The sequence below is a fragment of the Corvus kubaryi genome, unplaced genomic scaffold, assembly GCF_017639235.1.
Source record: "Corvus kubaryi isolate FWS band 111438036 unplaced genomic scaffold, C.kubaryi_AGA036_p1.0 37395, whole genome shotgun sequence".
NCBI classification, from domain to species: domain Eukaryota; kingdom Metazoa; phylum Chordata; class Aves; order Passeriformes; family Corvidae; genus Corvus; species Corvus kubaryi.
The window spans coordinates 7284060-7297341 of record NW_024581134.1 but is presented as its reverse complement, the minus strand read 5'-3'; positions in this window follow the sequence as shown (position 1 = coordinate 7297341).

Genomic DNA, 13282 nt, shown 5'->3' with positions numbered 1-13282 from the left:
GACCACAGGGATCTTCTGTCAGCACCAGGGCTGGTCCAGCCTTGCCAGCAGCCTGTGCTGGTCCCGCCTGCTGGGATGGATCCATGTGCCCTGCCATGTGGGAAGGGGACACCACACTCCACAGGCCTCTGCAGAGTGGTGCCCGCTGTGTGGGAGGATAAGGAACACTGCTGGCCCATGGGGGACCTCTTGCCCAGGGTTTACTGGTTACTGGTAACTGGTTACACCATCACTTGCACACTGCTCCCAGCATGGTGGGAGACTGTGCCCACTGCCTTCACTGCTTTGGGACCATATGAGCTTTCCTCCCCTGTGCTGCAACAGCATGAGCTGGAACAAGTCTGCTCACGTGTTTTCCTCATGCCCTGAGGCAGGTAATATGGACCAAGGAGTATGGAGGTCTCTGAACCTCATGCTACGTGCAGAGTGTGCCAGGACTGGTGGAGTTCTGGTACTCCAGGCTCTCACTGATGTTGGGCACAGCCCCCCAACCCACCCAGGAGTGTGGGAAGCTCGATCACTCTCCCGGCACTAAGGATTGAGCACGTGAAGTGCTATCATGGGCAATCTGAGCACGGAAGTGGGGTAGGAACCCAGGCCAACATTCATTTGGGAAGCAAACAGAATTTGTGCAAGGCTGCCAATCCCACCCACAGCCCAGGGGCAGGTTCCAACAGTACTGGAATGACAGCGTGGTGGTCTGATACCAATGGTGCTGCTCTCAGGGCCATGGCTGGGGTCTGATCCCTCTTCCCTGATGGCACTGCAGCCCTGGGGCACCTGTGACCCATCCTCTGGCAGCTCTGCCCTGGAACTGGGAGGTCTCAGAGCCTCTCCTGCAGCACCTGCCCTCTCTGCTAGCTGAGGTGCTCTGCCGGATGCTCCTGTCCCACAGGGATTCAGTCAGGTTTTACTCCCAGCATTGCATCTTTTTTTTCTCCTTAAAGTCCAGCTTGGGCAGGAAGCACGGAAAGCACTTGGCATCTCCTGTGCCAGACACCTGACAGCCCAGGATTAGCGCTGGGGACACAGACTCTGCACCGGAGCTGCAGACAAAAAATGCCTCAAATTAACTCCTCAGACCCCAAATCCTGGAGTTTGCAGCACCAGAAAGGTGATGATAATTCCTGAAGGCTTCTGCTCCAGGTCTGGAAGGGATGGGCTGCCCACAGCATGAAGGATTTCTGAGTGTTTCATCGCGGCCATCCATGTCTGGTGTATTCACCCGCTGTGCACATCCCCAGGACACCAACTTCCCCTGACCTGAGTCTGCTCTGTAATGACTCTTCCCCTAATTATGAGCCATAAATATGATTCTACAAAAATTTAGGTTAGGCTCCATGTGTGATGCAGGGAGGACTTTGTACGGACAGATCAGCTTTAAAGCTGCAGAGTGGAAAGGGATCTCTGCAGCGATTTTAATCCTGGAATGTTTCAGTTCTTTCCAAAGAAAGGAGAGAAAGAAAAAGAGACAGGGAAAGAACCATCAACACGTGTCTTTTAAAGCCGCTAATGGAAGATTCCCCGAGGCGACCAGTCGAGCTGGAAATCCTCCTGCTTCACTTCTTGACAGCTTCCTGTCTCTGAGTTGTCAGCCCAGACACCTCTGTATTTTGGCACTCGAGACCTGACAGACACAGCAGGACATTGCCGGGCTGCAGCAGGACCCGGGCTCGGGGACCACGCAGACCCCCAGATCTGGCCCATCTTTTCCCCGGCTGTGCCTGGGACAGGTGAAGGTTTTCTCTTTTTAATGGTGTTAAGCCGGACTTGCATGTCTGTGGTCAGTGATGGAGTCAGTCCGATCGAGGTCTGTGCTCCATGTAATGCAGCCAGCGGCGGCCAGCGGGGCCAGGAGAGATGGGTGGGCCTCTGCCATCCCAGCACACCTGAGCTAACACAGAGCCGCAAACTGGGTCCTGCTCCTGCCTTCCCCTTGTGATGGATTGTGGGGATGTGCACCGACAGCTCTCCAAATTGCCAGAGGGCTGATTTTATGCCCCTTCTGCATTTTCTTGGAGGGGTGTGTTGGCCTAAAAAAGCGTTTTGATCAAAAGGTGTCGGGAAACTTGCAGAGATCAGCTGAGAGCCTTTTTATACCATGAGACACAGGTATGGGACAGACCCAACAGTCCCATGCTGCACCCATGGAATATGGGTACAGAACAGACCTGTGAGTACCAGCAGAGCAACATCTGGCACACTGAGCAGGTGTGTGGGTCCCAGAGCACTTGCTGCACCACAAGCAAGTTCATTAGCAAGCAAGTGGCCCATCACTTATTCACCTGTGTGGTGGCATTGACCTCGTGTCCAGCCGCAGGGAGGGAGGTCACATTGCTCTGGGACACTGTGTTTGAGCACTGGGAGTAAGGAGTAAAAGCCTGTGGTTGCTCATCTCAGGCACTGCCAGCCAGGCCCAGACAAGCAGCCTGTTGGTTCTTGTCTAAAACCAGAAATCTGGATGGAAACCTGAAAGCAAAATGCCCCAACCCTGTGAAACATGCCTGGAAGAGCATCAGAGTGTTTCCCTCTCTAAGGCAGCAGCCATTGGGAAACAGGTATAGCAATAACAAATGGAAGACGTATCCAAAAAAGAAATAGTTGAAGTTTGTTTTCTACAGCAGGGACCTCTGCCTCATCCCCTCATGAAGCCAGGACCTCATGTGAGGTGGCTGGTGGTACTGGCAGGTACTACAGTCTGCCAGGCCCAAAGGCTGCACAGAACTGGCATGGGAGGAGCCAGTGGCGATTAATGCCTCATATTTCACCCCAGAGGTCCCTGAAGCCTCCTGTTGGGTGAGTGTTCCAGCACCTTTGGTGTTGGTCTGGTTTTGTTCATTTCTGAGTTGCAGTAAAACTCCCAGAGAGGGTTCTGGAACAACACCCCTGGCCCTGCTGTACTGCTCTGGACTGTGTAGGGCATGGGCAGGGCTCTGGACCCTGCGGGGAGGCAGCACCCCTCTCTGCCATCAGGATACAACCAGATGTGTCTCCCGGGGAGCTGCCATGGGGAAGGATATCATCTTCCCATGTATTTCGGGTAGTTCCAAAAAGTAATTCCAAAGTGGTCTTTGCATCATTCTCGCTGTGTTTCTGAGAAGTGTCCCACAGCAGGGACCCCTCCACCATGTGCAGCCAGTACAGTGTGACCAAAGGAGTGAGGAGTGGTGACATTCCTTGATATCTACAGGCAGAGGAGCTGCACTTGGGGACCCCATCTAGCAGCTGTGGGAGGTGGTCTGTTCTCCTGGTCCCCTTTTTCAGGTGATTGAGCTGATTCCTCCGAGCTGTTGAACACACGGGTTCCTGTTGCCCACAGCTGGTCTTGTGGCATTGCTCCCTGTTCCTGCCTGTGCTGGGGCTCCTCAGGGAATCTCACAGCTGTCCTCCAGCATTGTGAGGAGTTGAGGATTTTGGCTAAAGGATTTTAACTGCTGAAGGCAAGTCATCCAAAAAGGACCACATCTCCTGGCCAGGTACCTGCACAAGCAAGAGGAAACAGTGTGTGTTCACATGTGCTGCCTCTGGAACACACTGTAGGGCATCTTCTGCCCAGAGGGCAGCAGGAGAAGGAGGAAGATGCTGTGGAGACCAGAGTGATGAGCCTTGATGGAGCCACAGACACTGAAGTTAATTCTTACACTGGGGTGTGTGGTTCGCTCAATGCCTGGCACTGTTCCCAGGGGTTAATGTGCCCTTCAGGTGGCCACGTCTGACACGGCTCAGCCAGGGGCAAAGAGTAGCCACTGCTGTTCATGGGGTAGGGCTGCTGGAGACCCTCTGAGCCCTGCATGCCCCCCACACACACAGAGCTGAGAAGGGAGGGGAGGGACAGGACTCACCGCGGAGGAGGTACCAGACTGCTCTGGGGATCAGAGGTGCTGGGGTGGCTGTGGCCAGCCACGAGGCTGGTTTCCAGGAGTGAAACTCCTGTGGGCTGCAGGCTGAGGCCAGTTTCGGGGCTGGGAGGTGCTGGAGCTCATCCTGACTCGCCCCACACAAAGCCAGACAGTGATCCCACCTTGGTTCCCCTCAAACCACCTTTGGTCTGGGATATGTAGGATGTCCAACTCCCCCACTGGGTGCCGAAAAAAGAGATGAACCAGTGCTTCAAAGGCAGCCCAGAACTCCCTGGATTCTGCAGGTGATTCACTGCATGTGAGGATGCCCCTCTCCTGCCCCAGTGCTGGGACAGATTGCTCTGCCCAGTCCAGACAACCCAGCAAAAGCCATGCAGAGGGTCTCCAGGCACACTGAGCAGGTGGCATTGCCCATCCCCACAAGGAGGGGGGATCCTGTAGAGCTCTCACATGGAACCTCCTGCCCAGGGCTGCCTGGGCTCTGCTTCCATTGGTACCGGCCCCGACACAGAGCGGAAGCACCAGCTGAGCTTCACCTGCCATAAGTGAACTCCTGAAAGCCCTGACAACTCCTGGGACCTCAGTGTCCCCGCCTGAGCTGGAGAGACAGCTCCTGCTCTGCCTTTGCTGTGGGGGGCAACAAGACAGGCTCTTTATGGCAGCCACAGTGTCCAAACAGAGCCAGGAAGGGCAGCTGCTGCCAAAAGGATCTGCTCCCTGTGCTCCTGGGTAGTTCCAGCACCATGGCAGCCTTCTCCCCTAAAAACAGGGAGCACTGCCTGCACACCCCAATGGCACAGCCACAGCTCCAGGGCTGGGAGCTTTGGCAGCAGGGCTGGTCCCAAGCATGGGGAGCAGAACCATGGCTGAAGACAGTGTCGCCACAGGGTCACAGGGGCAGAGTTTGGCCAAGTGCTGTCTCATGGCCACTTGTGTGCTGCATCCAGCCCCTGAACAGCAAAATGCATTGAAAAGGGACTGGCTGGGGACAGGAAAACTGTCACAGGGATGCATCTGTCACACACCTGGAAAACACAAAGCCAAGTCCCTGCACCCACGTTGCTATAGCTGGAGAAAACAGAGAAAATTATCTATAAAGGCTTATCCATGTTTATCCCAAAGTCCCCATGTCTGCCTCTGCCTTCCCACAGATGGGCTGTTGACAACACAACAGCATTTAGGGATGCATTACAGACCTTCCTGGGAAAACAAACTTAAAAATCCTAATCTGAGCCTTGTACTCATCTGACCTACTCAGCACCACATGATCTGTGTAGCAAATCATCTGGATACCGAGTAATTACAGCCTGGTGCTAATAAATGAGCAACAAACTCATAATTATCTGCAGAAGTTTTGATGAATGATTTTTGGAAAACCCTCCACGAATCTCGCTAAGTTTGTAAGGACTCAAATCTGCCTGTGCCTGCGGGAATCAGTGGGAAGGACGATCACCAGCGTGGGGCTGTCGCTGATGTCCTGGCTGGGGGCTGTTCTGTGCCCCATGAGGCCCCTGGAAAGCTCCAGCTGTTGGTGGAGCAGGGCACAGAGCCTGTGCTCTGTCTGCAGGGAGAGCCAGAGTCCGCTCAGGGACAGTGGCAGTCGGGCTGGCCTCGGGTGGCCTTGCACGGGTGATTGTGCGGGCAGCTGTCCCATCCAGGCAGAGTGGGCTGGGCAGGCACCGTGGCCCGGGTCAGTGGTGAGGGGCTGGCAGGGAGCTGCCCTGCAGTGCCCCACATCAGCCCTCGCCCTGCCTGGTGCCCAGCCTGGCTCCTGCCATGGGTCAAAGCCAGGAGAGCTGCCTCTCACCCGAAAAGTGCTTGGCATGACCCGATCCCAGCCAGAGACAACAGAAGCACTGGGTGGGAACCCAACCAAGGCTGGTTCTGGGGCAGGCAGCACCCAGGGCTGTGCAGCACTGCTCTGTGGGTGTCCAAGTGCATCCCTGCTGCCTCTGGGGGAGTCCTGCTTGGGCACATTCCACCAGTGACACGGAGGAGGTAAGGCCACCTTTGGCCTTTCCCTTGCAAACATCCACTGTGCAGAAAGGGGCTCTTCTGCTCATCCCTGCTGTGCTCAGCACTGGGTTGGGTTCCCTGTTCTGACAAGGTCCCACTAAGGTGACCCTTGGGCTCTGCAGCAACATCCCCCCAGGAAAGCAGCATCCCGTGTGCTGAGACAGCTCTCCTGCCCTCCTGAGCTGGTGGAAATACTTTTTTCAAACCTGTAAACCTTTGTGAGTGGCTCTGAAGTTGCAAGAACTCACCCAGTGCACTGCAGCACCTGTGAGGACTGACCCAGGTCAGGGCTGCCTGCTGGAGGGGGTGCCCGGCAGCGCAGTTCCGAACGCTCTGTCTGGTATGAAAATGAACTGAAATAGATTTTTTCCTCACTCTGTTGAGCCAGCAATGTGCTCCCCAAACACAACTCTCAGCTGGCTGATGGGTGTCTCGGAGGGCTCCTTCACTGACAGGATGAAACACCTGAAGCAGAAGGGCTCTCCAAAAGTCCTCATAGCCCTGATTTGTGATGATCTATCCTTGGCAGTGAGGCAGAAGCCATTAGGATGGATGTGCCTGTGAAGGAGCACATTTCCCCGCTCCCTGAGAGCTGCAATTGCAATAATGAGCTGTGTGAGAGTGAGACCAACTTTTCCAGCAGCAGCAAAGCAGCTCCATGAACCCTGGGATGCTCTACAAACCCCAGCACAAAGGGACAGTGTTGGGAAGTCTACTTCCATCAAACAACCATCAGATCTCCTTAAAACCTTCTACTGACGTTCTCCTTGCATCGGTGAGCTGCTGGAAAGGTGAGAAACTTGCCTTACTTTAAGTAGATGGTGAGGTATGAAAATCCTCCCATTGCTCCAGGAACTGGAGCTTTAAAAATAAAAAAATTAATGTGAGTTCCCTGCTCTGCAGGAATTTGGCGCCGGTTGAAGACTGAGATCCTCGGATAGCTGCACAGTGGGTTGGTCTAGCAGGAGCCTCTCTGGAAAACAAGGAGATAAAGCACCTCCATAACAACACTTCAGAGCTCTCAGATGTGAAGTTTTTACCTTTTATCTCCATCCAAATTAAAAATATTTTTGTTTCGCCATGTCAGCTGAATGGACCATCCCCAGGGCGTGGGGGAGCCGGGATGACCGGGCAGCTCAGCACACAGGTCAGCTCGGCTCTGCGTCCCATTGCACTGAGAATGGAGCGTGGGCTGGTGGGCGTTCAGAGCTGGCGGTGGAGATCTCACCGCAACCCTCAGTAAACGGTTTGAGTAACTAATCACCCTCCTAATGAGCTGAGGGAATTGTGTTTCCCCTCTGAACTGCTGGGTGAGACTCCCAGCTCTGCTCTTGTGCCAGATCTGCGTTAGGTGAAAGAAGCTTTTCCCACCCAGCGTCAGCTCCCCACGCACGTTTTCATGGGCTGGGCTAGTGTCACCATGGCCTCTGCTGTGGGAAGCAGCTGAAGTTGAAGTCTCACTGCAGCTTTTCAGCTTCTCTGTATAGTTTTAGCTCCCACATGGGATCTCCCTTCACTCCATCAGCCGCAGCAGCAATGGAGGGGGCAAGATAGTCAGTGTATGTGTGCACCTGTGCATGGCTTCATCCTCCACCTCCTCCTCTTCCTCCTCCAGACTTGAATTTTCCATCAAGCTTGAACATCACTTTAATATGGAGCCAGCACACACCACTCTGCTCTCGAGCCCCACGCCTGCCGAGAGAGGAGCGGAGCAGCAGGCAGTGCACCCTGTTGGACCTGCTGGGCCAGGTGCCTGTTCCACAGGGAATTCCTCTCCTGACACCGGGAGTCACACAGCTGGCGGGGGAAGGGGTGTGGATGGGAAGGGGCTGGAGCTCAGGGAGGCTTCACTTGAAGCTGGCATGCAGACTTGAGGGCTGACAACCTGTAATGAGGTGGCAACAACACTCATGGGTAGGGTCTTCTCGCTCCAGGCTCAGCCGTATCCATCCAAGCCACTGTCCCTGTCACCTCACGCAGCCTCGCCTGCTGTGCTCGCAGCTCTTTCAGCATCAGTTGCTCTCCCAGCCGCCTCTCATTGAACAGCAGCACATCACGTTATTTTTGAGATGAGCTTCTCTCGCTCTGATTTGCATTTTGTTCTATTCTGCATGGCCTGCCCCAGTCTCATCTGACTGGCTTGCCACAGCAGGACACAGTGGGGCAGGCTCCACTCTCCGGGCTGCCTAAAAGCTCTTGGCCTCTCTCCCTGCTGGAGACGGACCAACTCCCATCCCAGGGCTGTGTCCAGCTCTCTCCCTGGGTTTCAGCCGTAAGACAGACACAGTGCCTATTCCTATGGTTAGCTGCCTCCCAGGAGACCTGCCTGCTCCCACCACCCAGATAAACATCTGGGCTTCGCCCTCTGCAGTCTTGCTCATCCCCACACCTGTGCCTTGGCAGCCGCTCTGCCTGTGCCACCTCTGGGGAGAGACTGTGGGCAGCCAGCCCACGGTGATGTCCGAGTCCACGCAGCCTCTAATTTCACAACCTGATTCAGTAAACGCCCTCAACGTGCTTTTTGCTCCCTGCTCTGCCTCAATAACAAAGACAGTGCTGTTTAGGAACACGGGTTATTTACTGAGGGTGGGCAGTGGGCTCAGGACAGCCTCATGTGCCCCACACATAGGGACAGGCACCTGCTCAGACAGAACAGGGATCCTGCCCTGGCAAACCTCAGTCCTGTCTCCCCAGTTCCCTGCCCAGCACTTGCTCCTACCCAGAGGTGCTACTGTGACCCCCAAGGGAGGATCTTCTGTCATTTGTCTCTCCTTAAATTCCCTCAAGCTCAGCATTCATTTTTTCTCTCACCTTCCAGCCGATGAGGTGTGAACAGGGAGGAGGAATCACTTGCTGGGTGCTGCAGGCAAGGGGGTGGGGGAATATATAAGCTGGGAGAGCACATCTTTCCTTTTCAGAAAGTCTTTGATGTCCTTTGAGTGCAGATGATAACTGTTGAGGAAATTTTGAGTCCTCTGGAGTGAGCATATTGCTTTTTTCTGGTTGTAAGCCTAACCTAGGTCTTACTAAGTGCATATTTGCTTTGTTTAATTGTTAAGGTAGCCTAATGTTGGGGTGGAAAAGCTGTAGCGGTGCAATACCTGTTACCTGTAAATGTGTGAGGCTCAAAGAAAGTGGGAGACTCACGTGAACACAGAAGGGCTGCCCTGGGTGTGTGTGAGCCGGGAGCTGGGAAGAGGGAATGCTCCTTGCAGCATGGTGAGTCAGTGCAGCTCTGGTGATGCCAGGAGCTGGCTGGGGTTGAAGAAGGCTGGCTTGGCTGCTGAGAGCTGGTTTCTCTTTTGCACAGCACAGGGGGTACCTGAAGCACTCCCTAAGCCAGCGTGGTCACTGTGGGAGCCCTGTGACAGCAGCCTGAGCCATCTTTGGCTGGGACCTGGTGAATGCAGGTGTGATGTAACCTCTCTTTCCCTTTGTGCTATCACAGGGATGTGTGACTACAAGGGGACATTCTCAAATGCAGCTTTGGAAGTATGTCAGAGGAAGGAGAAATAGTCAAAAAAACGCTTTAGAAATCTCTGTGCCTCGAGAGCCAATGTTCTCCTTGGATGCTCCATTGAGCAGGTCCAGCAGCCTGAAATCAAGTTCACAGGGAACACTCCAGCAGCGCTGTCCTGCTCCTTGCAGTGCATGTCCCACTGAGGGTAGTGCTGCCTTCTGCAGTGTATGACCTTGGGAGTAACTTCTGTACTTCCTTCTCATTTTATTTCCTACTGAATTGATTGTTTAGGGGTCAAAATCGTGTCCTTGGGTGCAAGACTGGATGGGCTTGGGCCCCTTTCCCATCCAGGGGCTGGTACAGGTGCAGCTCAGGCCACCAGAGCTGGGGATGTTGTGGGGAATGCAGAATTACAGATGTGTGCTTCCTCTGGAGCCCAAAGCTGACCCCTGGGCTCCACAAGCATAATGAATATATTTTCAACATGAATATGTGAGAGCAGGGACCCACAGCCCAAGGATGCCAGGGAAAAGTACAGGCAGCATGTCTGTCTGTCTCTGCATGCCTGACCTGAGGGACTCAGGATCCTTTTCCTTGGCACAACAGGACTTTGTGAGCAAATCTGCTGCTGAGCTCTGGCATGGGGAGTGCAAACATCATTGACAGTACAGAGATGTGCAGGAGATGGCTGGAAACCAGGCTGGATAGTTCTCGCCTGTCAAACCCTGCCTCCTTTCCCTCTTGAGGGTCCTGGGGAGGAGAGGCAGAGCAGGGGATTGCTCACAAACAGAGTGACACAAAATCCTGTGACCATTCTGAAAGAGCCGGGCTGGATTGGGAGAGCATCTGGGGTTGTTTGAGTGCAGAAAAGGGATGCACTTGGGAGAACAGACTTTCCTCTTCAGAAATCAGCCCTCAGAGCCCGTGAGACAGCTCGCCTGGCTGCTGGGGCTTCGGCAGGTCTGTCAGACCACGGAGCCTTAACAAAGGGCAGGACACTGCCACTGAGTCCTTGTGTGAGGATGTGAGGATGAGGCATTGCTCTTATCCAGCACAATAAATTCTGGGGCAGATGAGGACTCCACCTGCCTTGCCATGGGAGAGAGCTGGAGCTGGGATCAGGCTCTGAAATTCCAGGCCTCAACATGAGGTGGTGCACAGCATCCGCTTCTATCCCTGCTCTGCCGCTCCCTTTGCAGCAGGAGGGAGAGAGAGCAGAATGCCTTTGGGGAAGAACTGGGGATAAAGGAGGTGCTAATGAGAGCTGGAGGAATGAAATCATCAAAATGTAGGAAAGAATCGAGAAGAAATTCTTCTGGGGGAATTCATCCATTCCTGCTCATCTCCACACTGCCTGCCTGCTCTTCAGAAGGGGTGGGAAGAGGGATGCAGAACTTAAAAGGATGTTTTTCCTCTGTGCTTTCCACTGGAAGAACAAATTTGTGAGGGGGAATCCTGCTTTATAACCTCGTGTTATTCATTCAGCCGGCATCCCAGGCACGCGGCACAACTTGAGTGTTTCCATTCCTGTCTGTGCAATGTGGATGTGAGCGCAGACCAGCCTTGGGCAGGAAAAGCGTAGTTCCCTGAGTCCAAGCAACACGCTCACAGCCGTGTGATGCAGAAACCAAGATGGTCCCTATTCAAAACACACAGGTCCTAGAAGGGCTGCTGAGCACTTGCCACTCCAACACCAACACGCCTTTGTGGGCAGATGAAGACGATCTTCCCACCCTGGACTGCTCAACACATCAGCGTGAGGAGCTCTATCCTCCCGCTGTCCTGCAGCTCATTAAAGTGCCATTTGAACCCTACCCCTTCTGTGTTTTGAGGACATGCACAGGCACACCACCACAGTAATTGTAAATATTTGCCCAAGGCCACCTCCGACACCTCTGCCGATTAATGCAGGATCCCAGCTAATCCGGCACCCATCAGGCCTCGAGGAAGGCTGGCATCTGCAATGTTCCATGAGGAAAACTGTTTGAGGGACTTAAATATGCTGTGTCTCTGAGCTATGGTCCGGTGGGTGCCAGCCCACCCTGGGCCTTGGCACAGGGTCTGTTTGGCAGCTGGAGCCACAGCTGTGCACATCCACCACAGCCCCTTGGCTTGGGAGCGCCAGCAACAGCCGAACCCTGGAGGGCAGAGGAGGCACCGGGGCTGATCTCCACTGTGTCATCCCAGCAGCTGCTCCAGCCCCACGAGCTGATTCCCAGAGTGCAGAGGAGACACTGAGTGATCTCTGCTGTGTCACCCCAACAGCTGCTCCAGTCCCTGTGCTCCGTGGGCCTGCTCACTCACTGGGGCCGGCATTGGAGCTGGGAGCTGGAGGGATGCGGTCACACTATGGAGCTGCCACCACTGCGCAGTGCCACCATCTGGGCTGTGTCCCTGGCTGCTGTGGGAGCAAGGCTGAGGCTCTCAGAGGTCAGGGCTGAGCTGCCACTGGTATCTGTGGCCCAGCACCATGGCGAGTGCTGGGCAGTCAGGTTGTCACCCAGAGCCTGTTGGTGGTGGGACTTTGCTGTGACCTCCAGCCATCTGCTCATTGTCAGTGGTCTCAGTTCCCTGCAGCCTGATGTGCCATGTCTGGGGGCTGCATATCTCTGCTGTTGCCCAGCCAAGTGCTCCGGCTCTGCTCAGAGCCTGAACCCACGCCTGGCTACCTGCTGGCTACTGAATTTGGAAAAGTGGCTTTAATTTCCTGCCTGTCCAAGAGTTAGAGGATGGGGCTCTGGTCTGGCTGTTCACTCATCTCACATCGCTCTGCACAGGTGCAGAGACAAAGGCTGATCCCAGGACAGCTCTAGATTCTGTGATTTGGCCACAGCTGCCTGGGCTGCGCTTCCACCGCCAGAAAATCAGAGATGGGGTTTAATGCAAACAACATGGCGCATATTAACTCCCCTGCTGTCAGACCCTGCTGGGAGTAAGCATTTGTGATCCCTCTGTGCAGTGAACCAGGCGAGAACCAGGCCGGCCATGGTGGTGCTGGCAGCCTTGCATTTGTCCTGTCTCACTGGAGAGCCACAGCAGGACAGCTGCCGTGTGCTCAGTGTCTGTCTGTGTGTGTGTGCAGTGACGATGGTGCCCAGGGCACAGAGGGGACAGCTGCTGGTCCTGGCACACATCTCCTCCTCCAGCGCCTGCCAGCAGCTGGCCTGGCCTCACCTTAAGATACATCAGGAGCCCGGATGTATTTTTCCACGTTTATTTTTTAAAGATGGCTCATTTTACACTCTGGGCAGCCTTCAAATATAAATAACCTGTGCCACATGTCCCCATATTACCAAGGAATAAATTACAGTTCTGGGCTCCCCCTCCCGTGTTTCCCTTTGATGTTATTGATGTGGATACATATATATGTGCACTTTGCAAATAAAAACCCAACCTCACCCAGAGCTGGTTTGCTGTATGGAGAACACTGGGACATCCCTTTGTGGTGCTAAACCAGGTGGTGAAGACCCCATTTAATGCATTTTTCATTTTGAAAAAAAATAAATGTGTTGAAAGACTCACTGTCAAGGCACCAAGTCTCACCGTAAACACACAGACACACAGTGCCATCCATCTCATGGGAACACACACTTTACATCCCATAGGGACACGCACTGCCTCCCACCGCCCAGGAACACACACGGCCCCGCTCCCACAGGGGCACACAGGGGCACACAGGGGCACACGGTGTCCCTTCCCCACGGGAACACGCAGGGCCCCGCTCCCACAGGGGCACACGGTGCCCCTTCCCCACGGGAACACGCAGGGCCCCGCTCCCACAGGGGCACACGGTGCCCCTTCCCCACGGGAACACGCAGGGCCCCGCTCCCACAGGGGCACACGGTGCCCCTTCCCCACGGGAACACGCAGGGCCCCGCTCCCACAGGGGCACACGGTGCCCCTTCCCCACGGGAACACGCAGGGCCCCGCTCCCACAGGGGCACAC